At 38.0% G+C, this 12,934-nt stretch overlaps 1 protein-coding gene across 3 annotated transcripts in view; it reads left to right on the plus strand.

Annotated features, from left to right (window-relative positions):
• KPNA6 (karyopherin subunit alpha 6) overlaps window positions 1-12,934 on the plus strand; it is a 75,573-nt gene that overhangs the window by 20,529 nt on the left and 42,110 nt on the right. The window contains exon 1 of one of the 3 annotated variants that reach the window (XM_056795276.1): window positions 182-2,613. The exons of the other annotated variants lie outside the window; for them this stretch is intronic. The gene's annotated coding sequence lies outside the window, so the exon portion shown is untranslated. Of the gene's footprint in view, window positions 1-181; window positions 2,614-12,934 lie in introns of those variants that run through there. 3 annotated transcript variants of the gene reach the window in all.

Below are 12,934 nucleotides of genomic sequence, written 5' to 3' on the forward strand. Positions count from 1 at the left end.
TCAGTTTTGATTACCATCTGTGTATTATTTCATTCCATCTTATTTTCCACTTTTGATCCTACTCTTTATCCTTTCACTCTATCCCTCATCACAACTGTTTTGGTTTTAATTACTCCTAATTCCCCCCCCCCCCCCCCCCCATTCCCTTCCTACTTCTCTGTAGGGTAAAATAGGATTCTATACACCATTGCCTATAGTTGTTATTCCCTATTTGAGCCAGTTCTGATGAAAGTAAGGTTTATGCGTTGCCTATTACTACCCTCATCCTCCTCTCCACTGTAATAGGTTTTTTGTGCCTCTTCAGGTAACAAAATTTACCCCATTTCACCTTTTTCTTCCCTTTTCTCTCAGTGCGATCCTCTTTTTTCACTCCTTGGATTTTTTTTTATGCCATTCTAATCTGCTTATTCCCACACCTGTCTTTGTATACTCCTTCTAACCTGATAATGATAAAAATTTCAAGTTACTAATATCATTACATGTAAAATAGTTCAACCTTATTAAATCCCTTAAATTTTCTCACATTTGCCTTTTTATGCTTCTTTGAGTTTTGTATTTGGACATCAAATTTTCTGTTTGGATCTAGTCTTTTCATCAAGAATGGTTGGAAATCTATTAAATGGCCTCTTCCCCTCCCCCCCCCAAAAGAATATACTCAGTTTTGCTTGTTAGGTGATTCTTGGTTACGTTCCTTTACCTTTTGAAATATCATATTCCAAGACTTCTGGTTCTTTAATTTAGAAGCTGCTACATTCTGTGTAATCTTGACTGACTTGAATTTGGCTATAATATTTCCAATCATTTGGGGTTTTATTTCAAAAGGAGTTAGTGAATTCTTATAATTTCTATTTTTCCCTCTTGTTCAAGAATATCAGGACAATTTTTCTTTGATAATTTTTTGTAATATGATATCTAGTATTTTTTGTTTGTTTTTTAATCATGACTTTCAGGCAATCTGGTAGTTGTTAGATTGCCTTTCGTGGATCTGTTGTCCAGGTTAATTGTTTTTTTTTCAGTGAGATAGTTTATATTTTCTTGGGGTTTTTTTATCTTTTTTATTTTGTTTCATGAAGTCATTAGCTTTTGTTTGCCCAATTCTAATTTTCAGGAAATTATTTTCTTCTGTGAGTTTTTGAAAATCTTTTTTCATTTTGTCAGTGCAGTTTTTTTTTTAAGAAAGTCTTTTTTTAATTGGATTTTTGTGCCTCTTTTTCCACTTGGCCAGCTTTGTGCTTTACATATCATCTTAAACAACTTAGTGCCATAACCTTTGCCTATGAATAATTCTTCTATCTACTATGATAATGAAAACAATTTTTAAGAGTTACAGATATTTTTTCATCTAAAAATATAAACCAATTTAACCTTACTGGAGCCCTTAAATTTTTTCCCCCTCATTCTTGTTTACCTTTTTATGGTTCTCTTGAATTTTATATTTGGACATCAAGTTTTCCATTTAGTTCTGATCTTTTTTTTAGGAATGTTTAGAAATCTTCTGTTTGTTAAATGCCCATACTTTCCCCTGAAAGCATATAGTCAGTTTTGATGGGTAGATGATCTTTGGTTGGAGATCCAATTCTCTTGCCTTCTCCATTATCATATTCCAAGCCTTGCAGTCCTTTAGCGTGGAGACTGCCAGATCCTGTGTGATCCTGATTGGGGCTCCTTGATATCTGAATTGTCCCTTTCTGACTCTTTACAGTATTTTCTCCATGTCTTGGAAGCTCTTGAATTTGACTATTACATTCCTGGAGGGTTGTCTTTTGAGGAATTCATGTAGGGGGTAATATATGGACTCTTTCAATTTCTATTTTGCCTTCTTATTCAAGAATATCAGGGTAGTTTTCTTGGATAATTTCTTATAATATGATTTCAAGGCTTTTTTTTTTCTTCCAGGCTTTCTGGTAGACCAGTAATTCTCAGATTGTCTCTCCTCGGTCTGTTTTCTAAGTCAGATGTCTTTTCAATGAGATAGTTCATGTTTCTATTTTGTCATTCTTTTGAATTTGCTTTATTAATTCTTGCTGTCTTATGAGATCATTAGCTTTTACTTGCTTAATTTGATTTCTGTGCCTCTTTTTCCATGTGGGCAATTTTGTCTTTTAAGCTATTTTCTTTTTGAATTACTTTCATTTCTTTTTCCTACTTTTCTTCCCATTTTTCTTCTATCTTTCTTACTTGGTTCTTGAACTCTTTTTTTTTTTAGTTCCTTGACAGCTTGTGACCAGTTTGGAGGGGAAAGTTTGGATGTATCTGCTTGTTACTCTCCACCATTTCTTCTGTATTTTGTTCTTTTTCTCCATAAAATTATCCAGGGTCAAAAGCTTTTTTTCCCCTGCTTATTTCTTTTGCTACTTTTGGATTGTGGTTCCTGCATGTTGGTGGACTTTACTTTCTTAGCTTCTGTCTCGCAGGGTTTTGCCTTGGTAGTATCTTCCAGGCAGTTCTTTGTGTGACATACTTTAAAGCGTTTTTCCCTAAGGCTATTTTTCCAGTCCCTGCTGCCTCTGCTGTGGCCGTCTTCTGTCCAATCTCTACACTCTGCTGCCCAGGCTCCACGCTCTTCAGCCTCAGGTTCCAAGTCTCACTGCCAAGGCCTTGTACTGCCCTCAGGTAAGTCTCAGCCAGCCCTGGAGAATTTAGAGATTACCTGGCTCTTGTTCTGACTCTGGCACAGTGGGTAGTGGGGGGGAGGAGTGATCAGCTCGAGTTTTGATAAGTGTGGTTTCATCCCCTTATAGTGTGGAAATCCCCAAACACTACCTACCTTTAAGGCTGCTGTCCATGGGATTGCCCCTTTATTCATCTGATTTTGATTTCTGTCCTTTTGAGCCATTTTGTATTGATTGATTAGAAGGAGATTTAGAAAGTTCCTGATACTCCATGGCCATTTGATTTTTTAATTCCTTTTTGAGCTCTTCCAGAGCCTGAGACCAATTCCCATTTTCCTTTGAAGTTTTACATGTTACTGCTTTGATCTCACTGTTCCTTTCTGAGTCTGTGCCTTGCTCTTCTATGAGACCATAATAATTTTCTATGGTTAGATTTTTTTTCTGTTTGCTCATTTTCCCAATCCCTCCCCCACCCCCTCCCCTTTTGGACTTATCTTTATCTTAAAGGTGGGCTTTCTTCTCAGGATAGAGGAGGCACTCTCTTAAATTTCATTTTTTCTTTGCTGCTACCCTCCATTCCAGTTCTGGGTTTCTGTAAGTTTGTGTTCTTCCAAGATAGTATATGTCCTGAGACCTCCAAAAGCCACTTTCCACTGCAGCTTTATTCTCCTCTAAGGACTGTTAATGGTTTGCAGGGTTCAGAGCACTGTGAGCTACCATTGGCAGGAACTTACCTCAAGCTTAGGCAGGGGCTCTGGGCCTCTCTTTGGGTTTACACAAGCCAGGTACACTGCATACTGCCTTGTCCTGGAGTTTGGGGCCTCACTGCAGGCTTGGGCAGGGTTCTAGGTGAATGAGCTGGAAAAAAAGCTATCTGACTCTGATCTTTCAAAAACCTTTATTTTAAAGGGGAAAAAAGAGTTTTCCCTGCCTGAAATAGACTAATCCCTCTAAACTCTGAATCTTCTCAAATTCAAAGTATCCCTCCTTTATGGGGGATTGGTCCTTATATAGACCAATCTTATGCCCGAAAGTAGGGGGTGTGGCCCCTCCCTAGCATGGGATTGATCTAATTCAAGACCAATATGACACCAGGAAGTAGGGGGGAGGGACCCCTGGTGCATACTGGTGGATACAGTTCCCCCATTCCATGATATTTTAAAACTCATATGGGCTTCCCCTTAGGTTAGCATCAGATAGGCAAGGACTTCTGTGCTCTGGTTGTGCTTGGGTTCAGGTCTTCATTTCCAGCTAGGGCAGAGGCTCATAGCCTTACTCTGGGCTTATACCAGCCTGGTGCACTGTGGACTGCCCTGGGATGAACTTGGGGCCTTAATGCAGACTTGAGCAGGAACTCTGGGTCTACTAGTAGGCTTGAATGAGCAAGCACTGAGGACTGCCTTGTGCTCAGGCTTGAGGCTTCACTAAAGATTTGGACTAGGGCTTGGAACTTCAAAGGGTGGGCATGGGCTGTTGGCTTAGGCAGGGGCTCAAAGTTAGCTTGGGCCTAGGTTCAGAACCTCAAGCAGTAGTACATAGGGGATGGGTGGCTTGTACTCTTAGGTTAACAAATTTGGTTTTGGCATTTCTCTCCTATCACCCCAGTGAACTAGACCTTCTCTGCCTGCCTTCCAAGTTGTTTTCTGCAGAAGAGTTATTTCACTCCATCCTCTTGTTCGTTCTGTCACTCTACTGTTTGTTTTGAGGAACTATTTTAAGGTCAGTTTGAGAGGATTATCAGGGTGATTCCAGCTTTCTTTGCTTCTCTACCATCTTGGCTCTACCTGTTTCTGTACTAAGTCTTTAAATACAATGGTGAGTGGGATATTGAGGTGGCTTAGTGGATTGAGAGAGCCAGGCCTAGAAACTGGCTGTCCTAGTTTCAAATCTGGCCTCAGATACTTCCTAGCTGTGTGACCCTGGGCAAGTCACTTAACCTCCATTGCCTAGCCTTTACCTCTTACCATTCTTTTGCCTTAGAACCAATACACAGTATTGATTCTAAGACAGAAAGTAAGGGTTTAAATATATATATATATATATATATATATGTATGTATGTATATACATATATATATATATACATATACATACACACACACACACACACACATACATACCTACATATATCACTAAGAGCAGTGGTTCAGTGCATCAAACCCTGAGCCTAGAGGCAGGAAGAGCCAAGTTCAAATCCATATCCAGCTACTACCTGTGTGGCCTCGAGCAAGTCATTTAATTTCTGTTAAGCTCAGTTTTCTTACCTATAAAATAAGGATAATAATAGCACCTACCTTCCAGGTTTGTTGTGAGAATCAGATAAGAGGATATTTGTAAAGCCTGGAACATAGTAGATGCTATATAAGTGTTAACTATTTGTTGTTATTATTTAGAAAGGTTTAGAATAAACATATAGAAGATACATACAAAGTTGACGTATGGAACATGGACCTAAAAGGAAAAGCATTAGCAGTTAAGGGATCTGAGAAGATGGCATTTGAGCCGAAAAGGAAGTGAGGAATTCTAAGAAAGAAAGGTGAGGAGATAGTGCCTTCCAGGAATGGGGATAACTTGTACAAATAGCACTGAGACAAGAGTTTTGCTTTTGTTTTCTTCCAGTGAGGTTACTCATTTTATAGATTAGGAAATGGGGGCCCAAAGGAAGGAAGTGACTTTCTTAAAGTCACAGAAGTACTGATAAATCAAGATGTGAGCCCAAGTTTCCTGATTCCAACACTGATATACTTTCCTTTGCATCAAGATGCTACATAGGGAATGTGCTCAAAGGGAAATAGCCTTATGAATGAAGGACATTTTTTCATTTCTTTAAAACATTTACTTTCAGTTTTAGCATTAATTCTAAGATAGAAGAATGGTAAGGGCTATGCGACTTGCCCAGGGTCTGATTGAAGTGAAGTGTCTGAGAGCAGATTTGATCCCATTTCCTCCCCAACTACAGGCATGGCTTTCTGTACACTGAGCTACCTAGCTGCCTAGTAGTCCTTTTTAACACCAACAATTAGGCCAATGTGGCTGACCCAATTAGGAGACTGTTGCAATAGTCTAGGGAACAGATGATGAATAACTAACTGGCCTAGAGATTAGATATTGTGGAACAACTGATTGGATATACAGGATGAATGAGGTTGAAGGAAGAATTGAAGATTATAGTGAGGTTGAGGATCTGAGTGACTGGAAAGATGGTGGTGTTCACTACAGCAATTTGAAGGTTTGAAGAAAGGCACATTTGAAATGTTTAGGACAGGTTGAGTTTGAGGTGTCTTTGATATGACTGGATCAAAGGACAGACATTCTTTTAAAGCCCTTTGTTCATACTTCCAAATTGCCCCCCAGGATGCTTGGATTAATTCATAACTCCACCAGCAGTGTATTAGGGTCCCAATTTTGCCACATCCCCTCTAACATTTATCACTTTTCTTTGCTGCCATATTAGCCAATTTGCTAGATGTGAGGTGATACCTCAGAGTTGTTTTAATTTGCATTTCTCTAATCAGGAGGGATTTAGAAAACTTTTATCATGTGCTTATTGATACCTTTGATTTCTTCATGTGAAAACTGCCTATTTGTGACCTGTGACCATTTATTGATTGGACGGTGGCTTGATTTTTTGTAAATTTGACTTAGTCCCTTATATATTTGAGAAATTAAACCTTTGCCAGAGAGTTTTGTTATTAAGATGTTTTCCCAGTTTGTTGCTTTCCTTCTAATTTTGCTTGCATTGGGTTTTTTCGTACAAAACCTTTTCAATTTGATATAATTGTAGTCATTGATTTTATATTTTGTAATATTCTCTATCTCTTGCTTGGTCTTAAATTCCTTCCTTTCCCACAGATCTGGCAGGTATACTATTTTGTGTTCACCTAATTTATTTATGATTTCACTCTTTATATTTAAGTCATTTACCCATTTTGAATTTATCTTAGTATAGGGTGTAAGATGTTGATCTAAATCTAATTTTTCCCATACTGTTTTCCAATTTTCCCAACAGTTTTTGTCAAATAGTGAGTTCTTGTCCCAAAAGCTGGGATCTTTAAGTTTATCAAACATTAGCTTGCTGAGGTCATTAACCCCTAATCTATTCAAATGATTCCCCTCCCCCCTTCTGTCTCTGAGCCAATACCATATTGGTGACTGCTGCTTTATAGTACAGTTTAAGATCTGGTACTCCTAGCCCAATATCTTTCACTTCTTTTTTTTTCATTGTTCCCTTTATATCCTTGATCTTTTGTTCTTCCAGATGAACTTTGTCATCATTTTTTCTAATTCCATAAAAAGTTTTTTGATAGTTTGATAGGTATGGCACTGAATAAGTAGATTAATTTGGATAGGATTGTCATTTTGTTATATTAGCTCATACTACCCATGAGCAATTAATGTTTTTCCAATTATTTCGAACTAGTTTTAATTGTGTGTGAAGTGTTTTGTAGTTGTGTTCATGTAATTCCTGTGTTTATCATGTTAGATAGATTCCTAAATATTTTATGTCATCTAGAATGATTTTAAATAGTTTCTCTTTCTAACTCCTACTGCTGAGTTTTGTTGGAAATATATAGAAATGCTGATGATTTATGTGGGTTTATCTTGTACCTGCAGCTTTGCTAAAGTTGTTAATTATTTCCACTAGTCTTTTAGTTGATTTTCTGGGATTCTTTAAGTATACTGTCATATAATCTGCAAAGAGTCATAGTTTAGTTTCCTCATTGCCTACTTTAATCCCTTCTATTTTTTTCTTCTCTAATTGCTATTGCTAGCATTTTTAGAACAGTATTAAGAGAGGTGATAATGGGCATTCTGGCTTCACTCCTGATCTTATTGGGAAGACTTCTAACTTGCCTCCATTGCAGATGATACTTGCTGATAGTTTTAAATATATACTGTTTATTATTTTGAGGAATGACCCTTCTATTCCTATACTTTCTATTTTTTTTCAATAAGAATTGAGGTGTCTTTGGGACACTGTTTGAAATATTCATTAGTTAGTTTAGGGCTAGTTATATAGATTCTAAGAATTGTCTGCATAGAGATACCATGGACCCATGGGAATTGATGAGAGTGTAGAGAGAAAAGAGGAGAGCCCAAGACAGTATCTTGGGGCACTTTCATATTTAATGTTTATGACATAGATGAAAACCTAGCAGAGAAGCAGTCAGACCTAGAAGAGGAGAACTGAGAGCATGCAATGTCACAAAAACTTAGGGGGTAAGGGGAAAGGTAACAGAATATATTTAATAGTTAAAACACTGTAGATTAAAATGATTCAGTGTAACAGAATATTATTGATCAGATTCATATATGAACTTAAAACCATCCAAATTAAATCGTAAACAGAACAATCAGCAAAATATAATAAAATACAGAGACTTTCATAAAACAATGGAGTCTGAAAAGGCTTAAGATTTGCACCTCCAGATTCTTTAAAGTTCCTTTCTCTATACATTTGGATACCTTTTGTCAGATCTCTGAGATCTCCCATATCGAGGATAGAACATGGGTTTGAGGGATCCCAAACTGGATGAATCTTAGAGACTAGGCAGGCCCAAATGGCAAAGGGCTGTAGGGAGATGAATTTCTCCCCTGAATCTCAGACAAGATAATTGAAAGAATCAGTGCACCCATGAATGGTAGAAAACATCCTAAAACTGGAAGCTGTTTGAAATAGGCAAGGTACTACCCTGTCATAGAGTGCGCCATGCTTGCAATTTTACTTCCTGTTTGGAAGAGTAAAACTTCCTTCCCCTTCCTCCCCTAAGGTAAAACTCTAGGAAGAAGTTTGTTTCCCCTGCCACGTGGACAGGGAGTTAGGAGGCTATTCATTGCCTAAGGAAAATACACCCTGGTTTTTACCAGCTATTCAGAGAGCAGCGCCAAGTTCATGAGTTCAAGATACAGTGGCAGCTACCAGCAGGAAACAAAAGGAACAACAAGAATAGTCAGGGCTGGGGCTAGGGCTGGGACTGGAGCAGGAGGAGGATTCAGGAGCAGGAGCAGGAACTCAGCAGAAGTAGGCCGATGGAATTTAGCAGTCAGAGCAAGTAGAATCAGGAGCAGCAACACCAGAGGCAGCATCGAGGAACTGAGGAACATGGACTCCAGTTAAGAGTCCCTGGCTAAGTCTCTCAAACTAAAAACAGCTGGGCCAGTAGAGAGGGCGACTAAGCAAAAAGTAAGGAATAAAAAATGGCAGAAGTAGGCTATCTTAAGAAAATTCGAGAATTCTGTCTCCAACTTCTGGTTGCCATGAATGTAAAAATTAAAATTAATGTGCAATAATAAAATATTATATTTTAGGAGATTTATTAATGATCATTAGAAATAAAGGAATAAAAGGGATACAAAATAAAAAACCACATGCCCATGGCTAACTAGCCTGTTCAAAACTCTGCGCTTACCACCACCATGCTCACCATGAAGCCAAAGAGCCCAGAGCTGGAACACCCACTGAATTTATCCTCTGTTTACAGGAAGTATGTAATGATAGGAAGTCAGTGGGCTCCTGGGAAATGTAGTTCTTTTTTTTTTAGGGTAATAGATTTTTAATTACATAGTGCCTAGTACAGTGCAAATGTTTGTTGAAAACAGTAATAATATTTTAAAATTAATAATATATTTTCTGTGAATGAGGAAAAATATAAAATTTCATAGTGAATTTCTTTACATAATTGCATATTTTTTCACTATTATATGTTTTTAAAAACTATTGAAAGATGCAATTCAAAAAGTTCAGCCAATATTGAGGCCCGTAGATTTATTGGAGTATCATATGTCATCCCTTCTGAAATCTGTTCATTCTAATGGTTTCACCAGCCTTTTTTTTATTGTTTTCTTTTTTAAACCCTTACCTTCTGTCTTAGAATCAATACTGTGTATTGGTTCCAAGGCAAAAAAGTGGTAAGGGCTAGGCAATGGGGATTAAGTGACTTGCCCAGGGTCACACAGCTAGGAAAGTATCTGAGGCCAGATTTGAATCTAGGATCTCCCATCTCTAGGCCTGGCTCTCAATCCACAGAGCCACCTAGCTGCCCACTTTAGTCTGGTTTTTAAAGAGCACTGAATTAGATTGCTGCTGGCAATGCTCATTGCAAGCTATGTGACCTTACATGTAAATCACTTCTCATTCTTGTTCTCTTCCCTCTTAAAATGAAGGGAATAGACTGAACTGCCTATAAGGTCCCTACAGCTCTAAAGAAGGGTAAAAAAAACATTTCTACCAGAAAGGAAATAGTTTTGATGCTGCTTGGATATTCAGAAAACATTGAGTGCCTTCAGTGGAGGAAGCCTTAGTATGGGCACTTTAAGTAAATGAAGATAACATATCTTCGTTGCCAAGGATTGTATTTTTTGACTTGAAATAGACTTCTAAAATAGTGGAGAGACTACCGACCTAGTGTAAAGAAGTGGTTATTATTGCTGGTCATGTTGATTCTTTCAGATCTCATTATCTTGGCAGAGATACTAGGGTGGTTTGCCATTTTCTTTTCCAGTTCACTTTATAAATAAGGAAATTGAGACAAATGGGTTATGTGACTTGCCCAAGATCACATAGCTAGGAAATATGAGGCCAGATTTGAACTCAGGAAGATGAGTCTTCCTGACTCCAAACCTGATCCTCTAGGGGCCACCTAGTTGCTAGCTGCCAGAAGTAAAGAAGTTCTGGGTTCAAATATTCTCTCTGTGTGAACTCAAGCAAATCACTTAAAATATAAACTCCTTAAATCAATGGGTAACTAGGTAGAGCTCAGGGCGTAGATTCCCAATTTCAAATCCAGCTTAGACACTTAACAAGCCTTGGACAGGATTGAACAATATAAAGGTAAGGACATTGTCTTTATATCTTCAACACTTGGCACTAGGGCTACCACTGTTTAAAGTTTAAAGACTTGATAAGTCTACCTACCTATGGTTTTATCCAAGTCATTGGTTGAAAATATTGGGCCCAAATCTAAAGATAGCTCTCTGGAGTTTGCCACTAGAATTCCCTTTCTTTCAGAATGCATTGATCTATTTATCACTACTCTTTGGCTTCATTGATTCATCCAGGTTCTGAATGCACCTTACTCAGCTTTCACATTTATAGATCAGAAATATCTGTAATCTCTGTCTCATTGTAGTCATGAAGCAAGTTTTTATCATCCTTAAAGTACAGTAGAAATGTTAGTATCTATTATTATAGCTTTATTACTTAAGATAGTCCTGATTTTTTTATCATGGGTATTCTTCCTCTACTAATGAGAATTGCTGAAAAAGTTCACATTTGGTGACTAGTCCCAGGCTTGAAGCTTAGCACCAGCCATGTGCCAGAACTGTGTTAAGTGACAGAATTAGAAAACCAGTGAAATAGTTCCTGCCTTCAGAGACCTTCCATTCTTTCATAACATCATGGAACTGCCCCTGACATCTAACACAATGCCCTAAAGTAGCAGATACTTAATAAATTCTAGTTGATGGATAAATCTAGAGCCAAAAATTCAACTTCTTCATTTTACAGTTAAAGAAAGAGGCCTAGGAACATTAAATGACCTTTCCATGTCAAGTAGGAAGTGTTGTGCCTTACTACAGAACTTGTATTTTTCCCACTGTGCCACACCCAATCTGTAGGGGGGAGATAATATGTATGGCATGTTGTTATACATAGACATATAAGTATATAGAGAATATAAAAGGGATTTGGCTCTCCTTCATTTAACACAAATGAGGAGGTACCTTTGTATCAAGAAGAGTTTAACACTTTGTTCCATTTATGAAATGAGAAAAATCTTTCTCTGAGTAGATACTATAGGAAGGGATGACGAAAGTTAATGAAAGCTCCCATCCTAAAAGTAGTTTGAGGGAATATAAGCCAAAGCACTTAGTGAAGAAGAGCCCTGCAGAGGGGAAAGAGGGGATTTCCTTTCTCTCTCCCACCACTGGTCATAGCAGCTGAATTACTGGTCCAGAAGGATACCCCATCCAGCAGTTGGAGAGTCAGGCAAGATAATTAAAGGCAGAATTGAAAGAGTAGCTGACTCCTGGTGAACACAAATGCAGAGAAGCAGTCATTTGAAAAAGAAAACAGCTTTGAGGAGTGGGACCTCTTGCTATTCTACTAGCAGTTAAAAATCAAGTTGGGGGGGGGGGGCACAGCTCTGTGCCTCAGTGGATTGAGAGTCAGACCCAGAGGTGGGAGGTCCTAGGTTCAAATGTGACCTCAGACACTTCCCAGCTATGTGACCCTGGGCAAGTCACTTAATTCCCATTGCCTAGCCCTTACCAATCTTCTGCCTTGGAGCCAATATCCAGTATTGATTCTAAGATGGAAGGTAAGAGTTGTGGTTGTTGTTGTTGTTGTTGTAATCAAGTTGTGGAAAGTAATTGACTTGTAAAGCCATCTGAGCAATCTTGCTAGTATGAACTTTATGCCCAGGGTAGGGAGCATAGTAAGGATTCTGGAGGAGACAAGAGCCAGGGTACATGGGGCCCCTACAGTTCCAGATTTGAGTTGCTTTGCTTACAGGGTTTCATACTTATGAACCTCGCTACCATAATATAATTTTGAGCAAATTCTTCACACAGATGCTAGCAATCTTTGAGAAAGAACTTGTAATAAAAATGAAATATGCATTTAGAATATGAATATTTTTACAAAGGTTACTTAGTGAAGGAAGTAGCATTTGGAAAGATCTTTCTCTTCTTTGCCTTGTCAGCTTTGGATAAATATTTGGTAACTTTAATTGTCAGTAAAAGCAAACTGGATTGGGTGCTGCTAATGCTCAAGTAAAACACAATGATGAAGAATGGATTGCTAGTGGTACCAGGGACTAAATATTGGGTCCTACTAATAAGGTAAGTGGTTTAGTAGGGTCTCATTAAATTATACTAAAAAACTTGCCTTATTTGTTTCCTTTAAAAAAATCCATGACTTAGCAGGCCTTGGACCTAGTGTTCTTCTTCATTTAATTCAATAAATATCTACCAGTCCCATTTTATGTACAAGATCCTGCCTTGGGTGGGAACACAGAATTTAAAAAATGATATAATCTTTGACCTATAATAATTAAAATTATGAGGCTGATAGTAGCTTAATAACAAATCAAAGTAGTAGTAGTAGTAGTAGTAGTAGTTGTAGTTGTAGTAGTAGTAGTAGTTGTAGTAGTAGTAGTAGTAGTAGTAGTAGTAGTAAAGAGAGGGAAAGATAGGATACTTAGCTTTATTGGCTGCCATGATGGGCCTGTGACTAAACTCTGACAAGGGTTCTTTAGCTCTCCACACTCTAGCCAGAAGACCCCAAAGACCACCTGGTCTCCATTTATAAGCTCTTTTCTCCAC

This window comes from Monodelphis domestica, chromosome 4 (assembly GCF_027887165.1).
Source record: "Monodelphis domestica isolate mMonDom1 chromosome 4, mMonDom1.pri, whole genome shotgun sequence".
NCBI lineage: Eukaryota > Metazoa > Chordata > Mammalia > Didelphimorphia > Didelphidae > Monodelphis > Monodelphis domestica.